Consider the following 12,046-nt stretch of genomic DNA (forward strand, 5'->3'; position numbering starts at 1 on the left):
CTTACTCGTAGATCTTCACGCGGGGTCCAAGTCTGGGATTCGTGTTTTTTCGCTTCTCTTCGCAATGTCTGGCGAGGAGTCCACCTCTGCATCTTCTTCTTCCCTTTCTCTCAAGCGCCGTAGACCCTCTCCCGGCGAATCCACGGCCTCTGACCCGATGGAAACCAATTCCGGCAATCAGCAGGAATCCGGTAGCCACCAAGAGTCCGGTGGCCCCCTAGAATCCGGTAGCTTTAGCCAAGCTTCCGGTAGCGCAACCTCCAGCAGCTCCAGCCAATCTTCCGGCGAGGAGCCTTCCCCAATCACCCGCGGAGCCTGGATGGGTTCCAGTGTCACCCAGTCCGAAATTGATTGGTTATACCGGTCTCGACGGATTCCGGAAGGAGTTTCTTGCCGGATTCCGGACGACGAAATCGAACCGGATCCGGAAGATGACGAATACGTTGTCTTTCTAGCTCACTTTGAGCGTGGCTTCGGCCTTCCTGCCTCTCCCTTTTTCCGCTCCTTTTTAGATTTTTACAAACTCCAACCTCACCACCTTCCTGGCAACGCCATTTTCTACCTCTCTTGCTACGCCACCTTCATGGAGGCCTACATCGGCATCCGTCCCACTCGTGAGACGTTTGCTCGTTTCTTTGCTCTTCGGATTAACTCCGTTCAGGGCAAGGATATTCCTAAACCCAAGCCCCCCGTTCAGTGCGGGTCTTGCATTATCGGCTCCCGTCAAGGGAGCCCCTTTTTTAAGTTTTCCGGCCTTGAATCTTGCCGGTTGTGGCAAGGAACTTTCTTCTACGTGAAGAATACCAGCCGCGCCGATCTCATCGATCTTCCTCCCTTCGAAGCGGGGCCCCCCAGCAGGACCAACTGGAGCTACAACCCGAAGTCGGATCATGCTGAAACCAGCCGGGTGGTACGCTTCTTGACCTCTCTGAAGAAGGAGACCAAGATCTGCTCGGATGATATCATCCGCACTTTCATTTCGCGCCGGGTGCTTCCTCTAAAGCGCCGCGCACATAGGATGAGCGAGATGTATGGCCCAGGCGATCCTACCAAGATCACAGGCCATCCTCTTAGCAAAAGGGATGTTGTTCGCAAGGCTAAGCAGATTTGCCAAACTGCTATGCCCTCTGATTGGGAATGGGGCCTTCTTCCCCTCTGCACTGACAACCCTCCGACCCAGGAAGTAAGGGACTACGCGACAGGAGTTGTCTCTGACCGGTAGCTTTCTGCTCTTGCTAATCTTGCTTTTTCCTGTTTCAGGCCAAGGACCGCTTCCCCCTCATTGAAGCAGAGCGGCGTGGACCTTGCCAGCCTCGCGCCCTCGACTCCTTTGATCCGGATCCTTATATTTTCTGGAAGGACTTGAAGATGGGCAAGGTTCCGGCAGCGCATCTTGGCCGGTCTCCTCCGAAGCCCACCGGGTCTGCTGACGACCTTGCTACGCTTGAGGTATTTTTCTTTCCGGTTTCTTTTACCTTTCCGTTATCGTTTTCCTGCGAATTGGTTCTTATCCAAACTTAACTCATAGATCCACGAGCGCGTGGCGCCCCTGCGCGCCGAGGCCGGCTCCGAGTTTGTGGACAAGCTTATGGCCCAGGGCCAGAAGAACAAGCAGCCGGCATCCGATGCCGGTGCCAGCCAGTCCCGCCCCTCAAAGCGCTTCCGGACTGAGCCTGTGGGGGAGAGGCAGGTGGGCATGCGTCGTTATGGGCGCAAGGCAATGCCGACCTCTTCCGGGTAAGTTACTCGTTTTCCGCCAAATTCTCTTTTTTGCCAAGAGTTTCTTCCGGTTTCCCTTTTCCAACCGTCTTCCTTTCTTTTTCTCAGCCCTGCGCTCAAGCTCGGCCCAAGGCCATCGGGCTCTGAAGATTCTACAAGGACTTCAACCCCTCCTCCTCACTCAAGCCCGGCACCACCTGGTGCCGGCAACATCTCTGCCTCCCTTTCGGGGGGCACAACAATTTCGGGGCGTGCGGCCCCTTCACCGTCAGATCACCGCACGGAGGAGGATTCTTCCTTCCCTCCAGAAACCCAAGACACCGGCGCCAGTAACATCGGCGCCGGTGAAGAAGAAACTGTCGGGCGGGCGGAGCCTCCAGCTCCTCCCGTCCTTGAAAAAACAACAACCTCCGCGCCGGAATCTTCCGCGCCGGAAGGTTCTAAAACGGGTGATGCACCCAGCGCTCCTCCGTCTCCACGTTCCCTCCTGATGCCGCCGCCAGGTGCTCCTCGCGCCAAAGCCCTCGGGGCCACTTCTGCCGCTGCGCCGCCCAAGAGCTCCAAGCTCATCAAGGGGAAGGCGACGGCCTCCAGCGCTTCCTCCGGCGGCCAGCAGCCCTTGGTGCTGCACGTCGCCAAGGCCGCCAAAGATGCCGCCGCGAAGCCCACCGGCCTCCTTGGCCGCATTACGGAGTTCAAGCGTCAAGGCCGAGACTTGGGGCACCTTCTGCCCTACGCCCAGAAGTGGAACGCCGCGGACATAAGTCCGGCGACCCGCGGCTTGGGCAAGGATAGGCTACCGGCTCCTGATCCGGCTGGGGATCGGTCGTCCGAGGAGCACTTCATGCGGCTCCGCAACGCCGTGAAAGAGCTCGACAGCGCGTGGTATGATGCCACGAACAACTTGATGGTACGTTTTTCTAACTTTTCTCAATCCTTACCGGTTTCTTTGTTTCCAGCTTGGTCTTATCTTTTCTTTGGTTTCATGCCGGTTTCTCTCTTGTCTATCCTCCCAGTCCCCGAGTTTTGTGGTGAGAGCGCAGCTCTTAGTACAAAACTTAACTTAAAAATTTAGCATGAAACCGGCACTGCCAGTCCCCGAGTTTCGGGTTAAGAACCTTGTTCTTAGCACAAAACTCAACTTAAAACTTAGCGCGAAACCGGCACTGCCAGTCCCCGAGTTTCGGGTTAAGAACTTTGTTCTTAGCGCAAACCTTGACTTAAAATCTTAACGCAAAACCGGCACTGCCAGTCCCCGAGTTTCGGGTTAAGAACCTTGTTCTTAGCGCAAAACTTTACTTAAAACTTCTTTTCCTTGAACAGGTCACGGCTGACGCTCGGAAGGCCCTCTTCGAGGAGCTTCTATGGGAGCATCGGGAGCTCGCTGAGGCACACGACAAGTGCCAAGGTAAATTTTCGTTTTGCCGGCATCTTTCTTTCCGGAAACCTTTCTCTCCTAACATTCGCAATTTCTGCTTAACAGTGGTTCCGGAAGCTTCCATCGATGCTCTCAAGGAGCAGCTGGCTACCGCCCAACGTATGATTCTTTCCTTGGTTTCTTTTCCATTTTTACCAGTATAACCTTGTTAACACTTTTCCGGTTACAGGGGAGAAGGACCAGCTCATCCGGCAGCACAAGGAGGAGTTGGACGCCCTCCAGACCAGCCACCGGGAGCTCAAGACCCAGCTCATCCAACTGGGGCTTGACCATGCCAAGGCCTTCGAAGCCGCTGCAGCTGACGCGGCGGCCAAGATGGAGGAGGCACTGGAGGACGCCAGCAACGCCAACGTGGTGCTGCTGGCTGAGCTGGAGGAGGCGGCCAAGGGTCGGAAGGCTGCCGAGGAGAAGGCCGCGCGGCTGGAGGAGGAGCATAAGGAATGCGATCAGTTGATCCTGCAGACCGACGCCCTCGCCTATCGTAAGTTCTCTTATCTTTTTCTTCCGGACTTTTTTCCTTCCGGTCTCTTTTTCTTCCGGACTCTTTTCTTTTCAGTCTCGTGTTCTTCCGGACTCTTTTCTTTCCGGTCTCTTTTTCTTCCAAATTCTCTTCCTTAACCTTTTTCTTTCTTCGCACAGGCCTCTTTCCGGACTCGCAGAGGTACGCCGTCAAGAAGGTTGACGCGCAGCGCAAGGACAAAGGCCAAGCGGATCTTGCCGTGCCATGGACGCCCAAGGACCATCTGGTCGCGCTTAACGCGCGGGTGTCCCATATGCGCTGCATAGACCGCAATCTCTCGGACATCCCTGATGTAGCTACCCAGCTATACAGGACTTTATGGCCTGGCGAGGAGGTGCCGGACACCTTCTCCCTCATCAGCGATCGCCTCAAGGGTGCCGGCCGGAGGATCCGCGAGTGGCAGTGCTCTGCTGCCCGCGCTGGAGCTGACTCCGCCCTTCGCGTCGCCTGCTCCTGGTACCCGGAGCTCGATCTGGACGCCCTCACCGGCGTGCGTGAAGACGCAGAAACCGATCTGGACCCGATCCTCTCCGCCAAGCGGCAGGATCGCGCGTACCGCATCGCGGAGTATGCCGACATGCGCACCTTCATCCCTCCCCCTCCTGGCGTCGAGGACTATCTGGCCGAGGAGGAGGATGAAGCCGAAGACGAGGTCCTGGACGACGCTGATGCCGGCGCTGCTCCTCCGGAAGCCCCTGCTGCGTGATTACTCTCCTTGAAGTGTTTGCCTGCTATCTGTTTGTTGGTCCTGTTTATCTTTGAAACAATGTTCGTTAAATTCTGCCCCGGAATGCCGGGGTCTATGATGTAAAACTTAAGTTTGCTTGTGGTTGTGCTACAATATTCCCTGCCGGTAAGTTATACCGGTAGCTAATTATCTTAAGTTCGTTTTAGCACATTGCTTTGGTTTGGCTTTTATCTTGCACTGCAAAGATTTCTCAATTGTCTCCGCATCCAATTTGATGCGTAGTTGGTTCTTTTGCCTTGGCTCTGCCTGCCTTCTCTGGGCGTTCTTTGGCATATGAGCACAAGGTTCTTTCACCAAACAAGCATCTTCTTGAACTTAGAAATAACTTTGAAATTTTGCAAAAAACCGGTTTAACCGGGGTTAGTTAAATTTTCCGGATTGTTCTTTCCTGCTTTCCCCTTTCGCAGTTCATGTGCTTATCTCCTACCGGTTTATCTTGCTTGCCATGAAGCCGGTTTTCGGACAGCAGCAGAGTCGAAGACTCCGGTAGGATTTAGCACACTACTAAACCGGAAAGAAAAAACATTCAATAAGCAACCGGTAAACTGAAAAAAATAGACAAGTTACATGCAACTTAAGTTGGGGTAGTCCCCGAGACTCATTTAAGGTTCCGACATCTTTTATTCATAGCATATAAGGTACAAAAAAGGAACTTCTTACACCACCACTTCAAGAGTAGAAAGGACGCAACAGAGCTACGTTCCATGGACGCTTGCTCTCTTCTCCGGACTTGTCCGCCTTTCCTTTTTTCCACTCCTGTGCATCAATTAGGTAATATGCATCATTGTGAAGCACCTTGCTTACAATGAAGGGACCTTCCCAAGGTGGCAAGAGCTTATGCCGGCCTTCAGTGCGCTGCACTAGGCGAAGCACAAGATCTCCTTCCCGGAAAACTCTTGGATTGACTTTGCGGTCATGATAGCGTCTTAGGTTTTGCTGATAAATGGCTGTTCTTGCCAACGCTAGCTCTCTTGCTTCTTCTAGCAAGTCCACATCATTTTCTCTGGCCTCTTTGACCTCTTGTTCAGTATAGAGCTGTACCCTTGGTGAATCATGGATGATGTCGGTTGGTATCACTGCTTCTGCTCCATAAACCATGAAGAAGGGAGTGTATCCGGTAGACCGGTTTGGGGTTGTTCTTATGCTCCACAGCACTGATGGTATCTCATCAAGCCAACACCCCGGTGCTCTTTCCACTGCGTCAATGAGTCTGGGTTTGATACCGGAGAGTACCAAAGCATTCATTCTTTCCACTTGGCCGTTGCCTTGTGGGTGTGCCACTGAGCACAAATCCAACCGGATATTCTTATCCTCACAGAACCTTTTGAACTCCCCTTGAGCAAAGTTGGTTCCATTGTCAGTGATGATGCTGTGCGGGTATCCATACCGCAAGATGATATCCTTCAAGAATTTCACAGCTGTATGCCCATCACACTTTGCGATAGGTTTAACTTCTAGCCATTTGGTGAACTTATCCACCATGACCAAGATGTGCGTCATGCTGCTTCTTGCAGTCTTGAATGGGCCAACCATGTCTAGGCACCAAACAGCAAATGGCCATGTCAGCGGTATTGTCTTTAAACCGGACGCTGGGGTATGATTTTGCTTGGCGTACCTCTGGCACCCATTGCATTTTCTTACCAAATCCTCAGCGTTCTCCAAAGCAGTGGGCCAATAGAACCCATGCCGGAACACTTTTGCTACTAGCGCCCTTGACGAAGCATGATGCCCACATTCTCCTTGGTGAATTTCCTCAAGCATTTCCTTTCCTTCCTCCGGTTCCACACATCTTTGAAGGACACCGGTAACGCTTCTCTTGTACACCTCACCATTGATGAATGTGTAAGCTTTGGACCTTCTCTGTATCCTCCTTGATTCATTTTCGTCAGCCGGCAAGGTGCCGCTGATCAGGAATTCCTTAATAGGTTTAACCCAAGATGGTGTCTCTCGAACCAAAAACACGGGTGCATCTATCTCCATGCTATCCACCAGCATCATTTCTTCCGGTATGGGCACGGTAGTCCCCGAGCTTGCCGGAACAGTCCCCGGGTTCGCCGGAGCAGTCCCCGGGTTCCCTCCATCGATATCCATTGGCACAATGTGTGACTCCGGAACAAAAATTGATTCCGACTCGGGACTTGGCTTGATTGATGGTACTCTCAGGTGCGCCAGAGCTATCCCGGGAGGAATTTCTTGTCGGGATGAGCCTATCTTGGACAAAGCATCCGCAGCTTCATTTTCTGCACGCGGTACATGGTGAAACTCACAACCTTCGAAGAATCCGGCAATCTTTTGCACGTGAAACCGATATGAGGCCATGTTGGCATCTTTTGCATCCCAATCTCCGGAACACTGCTGTACCACAAGATCTGAATCTCCATAGCAAATGATCCGGTGTGCACCGACTTCTTTTGCGACCTTGAGCCCATGGATCAAAGCTTCATATTCAGCGACGTTGTTCGATGCTCTGAAATGTACCTGCAGAACATACCGGAGGTGATCTCCTTTTGGTGAAGTAAGCACCACACCGGCACCCAGACCCTCCTTGAGCTTGGATCCATCAAAGTGCATTTTCCAGTACTCTATCTTCTGATCCGGCGGTTTGTATTGCATTTCCGCCCAATCAACAAGGAAATCAGCCAGAGCCTGTGATTTTATGGCATCTCTTCTTTCGTACACCGGTACGTATGGTGATATCTGAATTGCCCATTTCGCAATCCGGCCGCTGGCGTCTTTGTTGCACATGATGTCAGAGATTGGTGCTTCACTCACCACCTTCATAGGATGTTCCTCGAAGTAGTGCTTGAGCTTTGTGGCGGCCATAAACACGCCATAGGTCATTTTCTGGAAGTGCGGGTAGTTTTGTTTTGAGAGGGAGAGCACCTCGCTCAGGTAGTATACCGGCCTCTGGACGGTTTTTCCTTCCTCTTCTCTTTCTACTACCACAACAACACTCACGACCCGGTTGGTTGCTGCTATGTATAGCAACATTGGTTCTCTTTCCAACGGCGAAGCCAGTATTGGCGCGGTAGCTAACATTGTTTTCAGCTCTTTGAATGCTGCGTCTGCCTGAGGGGTCCAGACGAACTTATCGGATTTTCTCATTAAGGCATACAATGGCAAGGCCTTTTCTCCCAACCTGCTTATGAACCGGCTTAGCGATGCTAAGCTTCCGGTAAACTTTTGTATGTCCTTCAAATCCTGTGGTATTGTCATTCTTTCGATTGCCCGGATCTTTACCGGATTGACCTCAATGCCTCGGCTCGAGACAAGGAAACCCAGCAGCTTGCCGGCAGGGACACCGAAAGTACATTTTGCCGGATTGAGTTTCATCCGGAACCTCCTTAGGTTATCGAATGTTTGCCGGAGATCATCGATCAGGGTATCTTTTACCTTAGTTTTTATCACGATGTCGTCCACATACACCTGCACATTCTTTCCGATCTGATCAAACAAGCATTTTTGCATACAGCGCTGGTACGTTGCACCAGCGTTGCGCAAACCGAAAGGCATAGTGATATAGCAGTAAGCCCCGTGCGGGGTAATGAACGCAGTTTTTATTTGATCTTCCTTTTTCAAGGGAATCTGGTGGAAGCCGGAATAGGCATCCAGGAAGGACAACAACTCACACCCAGCAGTTGAATCAATCACTTGATCGATTCGTGGCAAAGGAAAAGGGTCTCTTGGGCAAGCTTTGTTGAGGTTAGTGTAGTCGATGCACATGCGCCACACCTTAGGAGCTTTTGCCTCCAGGTTCTCATCTTTTTTCTTTTCAACCATTACCGGATTGGCCAGCCACTCTGTGTGCGTGACCTCCACAATGAATTTGGCAACAAGCAGTTTGGTTACCTCTTCTCCTATGATCTTTCTTCTATCTTCAGCGAACCGGCGCAAAGGTTGTCGCACCGGCTTGGCATCTTTTCGAACGTTCAAGGAGTGCTCAGCCAGCTCCCTCGGAACACCTACCAAATCTTCAGTTGACCAGGCAAAGATGTTCCGATTCTCACGGAGGAAGCTGACGAGCGCGCTTTCCTATGCTTGATCGAGGCCGGCACCGATACGAACGGTGCGGTCTGGGTAGGCCGGATCCAGCACAATGTCCTTTGTCTCATTTGTTGGCTTGAATGCCGGAGCGCTCAGACTTGCACTCATTGCCGCTAAGCTCAGCTGTGAGGACTGAGCCAGCGCAACAGCTGTTTGCATCCTTTTCTTTTCCTCCGCGATCACCAGCGATTCCGCTAGGTTCGATCCGGCAGACGCTGTTTCCAGCGAGACCTTGTAGTTTCCCACCACAGTTAGTGGTCCACGAGGTCCCGGCATCTTCATCTTGAGGTAAGCCGTATGGGTTGAGGCCATGAAAGCTGCCAATGCCGGTCTCCCCAGCAATGCATGGTATGGACTGTCTAGATCCACCACCTCAAACTCCAGATTTTCCACCCGGCAATTGTCACGTCCTCCGAATGCCACGTCCACCCGGACTTTTCCAACCGGTGCGCAGGACAAACCCGGAACAATTCCATGGAAGGTTGTGCGCGTTGGCTGAAGCATGTTTTCTGTTATGCCCAGCGTATGCATGGTATGCTTGTACATGATGTTGATGCTACTGCCATTGTCTATCAGCACTTTGCTGAACTTCACTCGAGTTTGTGGCCCTTTCATGATTGGGTCGACAACAAGAGCATATCCACCCGGATTCGGCATGATCTTGGGGTGATCCTTGATCGACCAAGTGATTTCCTGGTTGGACCACTGCATGTACTTGGGCACTGCCGGCATCACGGCATTTACTTCCATGGAGCGGCGATGTAGACTTTGCCTGTCTGTCGGCTCAGTGACAAAAACAACACAGCATACATGTGGGTCTTCGTAAACATTCCGGCCTAAAGGTGGCGGTGGAGGTAGCTGGTTACCATCTTGTTCCACCCGGTTAACTTGCTGGTACTGCTGCCGGTTTGGCTGCACCGGTAGAGCGTTTGGCCCGGTAAGCGGCGGTGGTGGCGGCATCTGCTGCTGCCGCGGCATGTCCGGAGGTGGCATCATTGCATTGCCTCCTCGCCCTTGGGCATCTTTTACTGTCCCTTTTTCCATCAAGTACTTGGTCCAGGTACAATCCTTCGTCAGATGGTTTGACGGGTGTGCCGGATTCGGTGTGTGCCACCGGCAGGGTTGGTCCATGGCAGCTTCCATGGTGTATTTTGCGGGTTCTTGCCAGTTTCTTTTCTGGACCCAGGGTTTCTTTTCCACCCATTGTTTCTTTGGACCCGCCCATGGCTGCGATCCGGTTCTCTGCCTCTGGCTGCCACTGGCATCAGAGTCCTCCTGCACAGCAGCAACTTGCTGCGGACCGTACCTCCGATCCGGAAAATCTTCTCTCCTCTTGTTGTTCCGGTTGTCCCGGTGTTGCTCTTGGCGCAGCTGTTCCGGTTCAGGTTGCAGTGCCGGCTGCGTTGGGTCTCCCAACGCATAGTTATCTGCCACACGTATCATCTCTGCCAACGTTGTCGGCATGTTCCGCTGCAGCCTTTGCCACAACGGCGAACCTCTTTTGCACCCACTGCTGAACCAAGCAATGGCCTGCGCCTCGATTATTCCTTCGCAAGAGTTCCTTATGGTGTTCCACCGGGCCAGATAATCCCGGTCTGTTTCGTTCGGGCGCTGCAGACACAGAGCAAGTTGTTGCGGCCTGTTTGGCCTCTGATAGGTACTGCTGAAATTGCTCACAAAGGCTTCCTCAAAATCCAGCCAGCCATTTATGCTTCCTGCCGGCAAGTTGTTTAGCCAGATTCTTGCCGGTCCAACCAGAAACGACGGTATGATCCTCACGGCCCAACGCCGGTTTCCTCCTCCGGCTACGGTTCCTCCGCCTCCTGCGACGTATACCGCAGTCACGTAATCCGCGAGCCAATCTTCCGGCTTCGTAGTGCCGTCGTATGTTTTTGTGTCACGGGGCAACGTGAAGTTGCGAACTGGTGGTTTTTCTCTCATGATTCTTGGGCCAAAACATTTTGGACCAGGAGGACCTTCCTCCTCGATCATTTCTGACAAGTATACTCTATCCAGACGGTGCCTCGCATCCCGTTCCGGTAAGTATCTCTCTCCCAAGCGTTCTCCCAGAGGGTTCCGGTATGCTGCCGGTCGGTTAGAATCAGCTTCATCGTAACGTTCCGGTGCCGCGGCCCTTGCCTGCCGGTACCTTGGTGGAGGCATCTCTTCCTCATCTTCATCATACGCTGCCCTTGCAGCCGGATAGTTTTGCCCGGTTTCATGTTTACCGGCATGTTTGTTTCCGGCATAGCCTTCTTTGGCGTAGCCTCGCTCTGCCCCTTGGCTTTTTCTACCGGCATCATGTTGCCCGGCTTTCTGTTTACCGGCAAGGACCGGATCATACACAGTCATCTGCCGTGCGTTCACTTCTTTTTCTTTTCTTCTGTCCGGATGGGGGGATGAGGCCTGCCCCTGGGACTTGCTTCCGGCATTCTTTGTTGAACGCGCGGATTTCGAGGCTATTGCTTTGTTCAGCCTAGCCAGCTGCTCAGCGTTCTGCTGCTCTACAGCGTCAAGCAGCTCTCTGACACGCTCTTGTTGTTTTGCCAGAGCCTCTCCGGTAAGCGAATCACACAGATCTACAGCAGCCTTAGCAGCTTTTATTGTTTTATCCGGACTGCTGTACTTAGGTTTCTCTACGATGCTAACAGATGCAGAGGTACTTTTACCGGTAAGAATCTCCTTACGCAAATCTCGATCTAGATTGCGAGCCTTAAGCCGGTTTTCCGGTATCCTAGCAGCATGAGCGCTAACAGAAGCAAAGCCATGGGCAGCGTTATACTCACGTACGGTTAGGTTCAGCTCGCGCTGCGCCTTGACGACGTCTTTGCCGCTCTCGAGTATCCTCAGGCGCTGCGCCTCCAGCTCCGCCTGAGCCGCTGCCGGGTCGATGTTCTGCGCGATGGGGGTTGCCAGCGCGTTCATCGCCGTTTGGAGAGGCGTTGCCGGTGGCGCGGATGATGCTCCCGCTGCGCCTGCGTCGCGCTCCAGCGGTGGCTTAGCCGCACGGGTCGAAACCGCGCGACCAACACCTTCAGCCTCCACCTCCTTTCCTGCACCAGCCACACCGGTCATCATTACCTCGACGCTGCCGGGCGCGCGACCAGCACAGAGCCATCTTGGCGGGTCCGGTGCCACCAGCACCGGCGAGAGGCGCTGGCGCACGGGGACGGTGCCGAAGTAGATGCGGTGGCTGCCGAACTCGATGATGCGGCCGTTCTTGGGGAAGATGCCGCCGTTGGCGAAGCAGCCCGCGTTGTCGTTGATGAAATCGATGGAGTAGAAGTTCTGCACCAGCGCAGACACCGTCCGCTCGCCGGCGAACTCGAGGAGGCCCGCCCGAATGTGTACTCCAGCATGCGCCACTTCATGCCCCACGGTGGGCGCCAACTGTCGTCGTGGTGAACGAGCAGATGCCATAGGATGGCTTAAGTTGGGGCCGAATGGACGTATGAGGATTCGGGGGAGGGTTTGCGATTAGATGGGAAGAACTTCCGGATGCTTTCCTCAAGAACACAACCAAAGGCCGGTATGCAAGAAGAGAGACAAGAGGAAGAACTCTTTACTAGATCGCTAG

The sequence above is a fragment of the Lolium perenne genome, chromosome 4 (assembly GCF_019359855.2).
Source record: "Lolium perenne isolate Kyuss_39 chromosome 4, Kyuss_2.0, whole genome shotgun sequence".
Classification (NCBI taxonomy): Eukaryota; Viridiplantae; Streptophyta; class Magnoliopsida; order Poales; family Poaceae; genus Lolium; species Lolium perenne.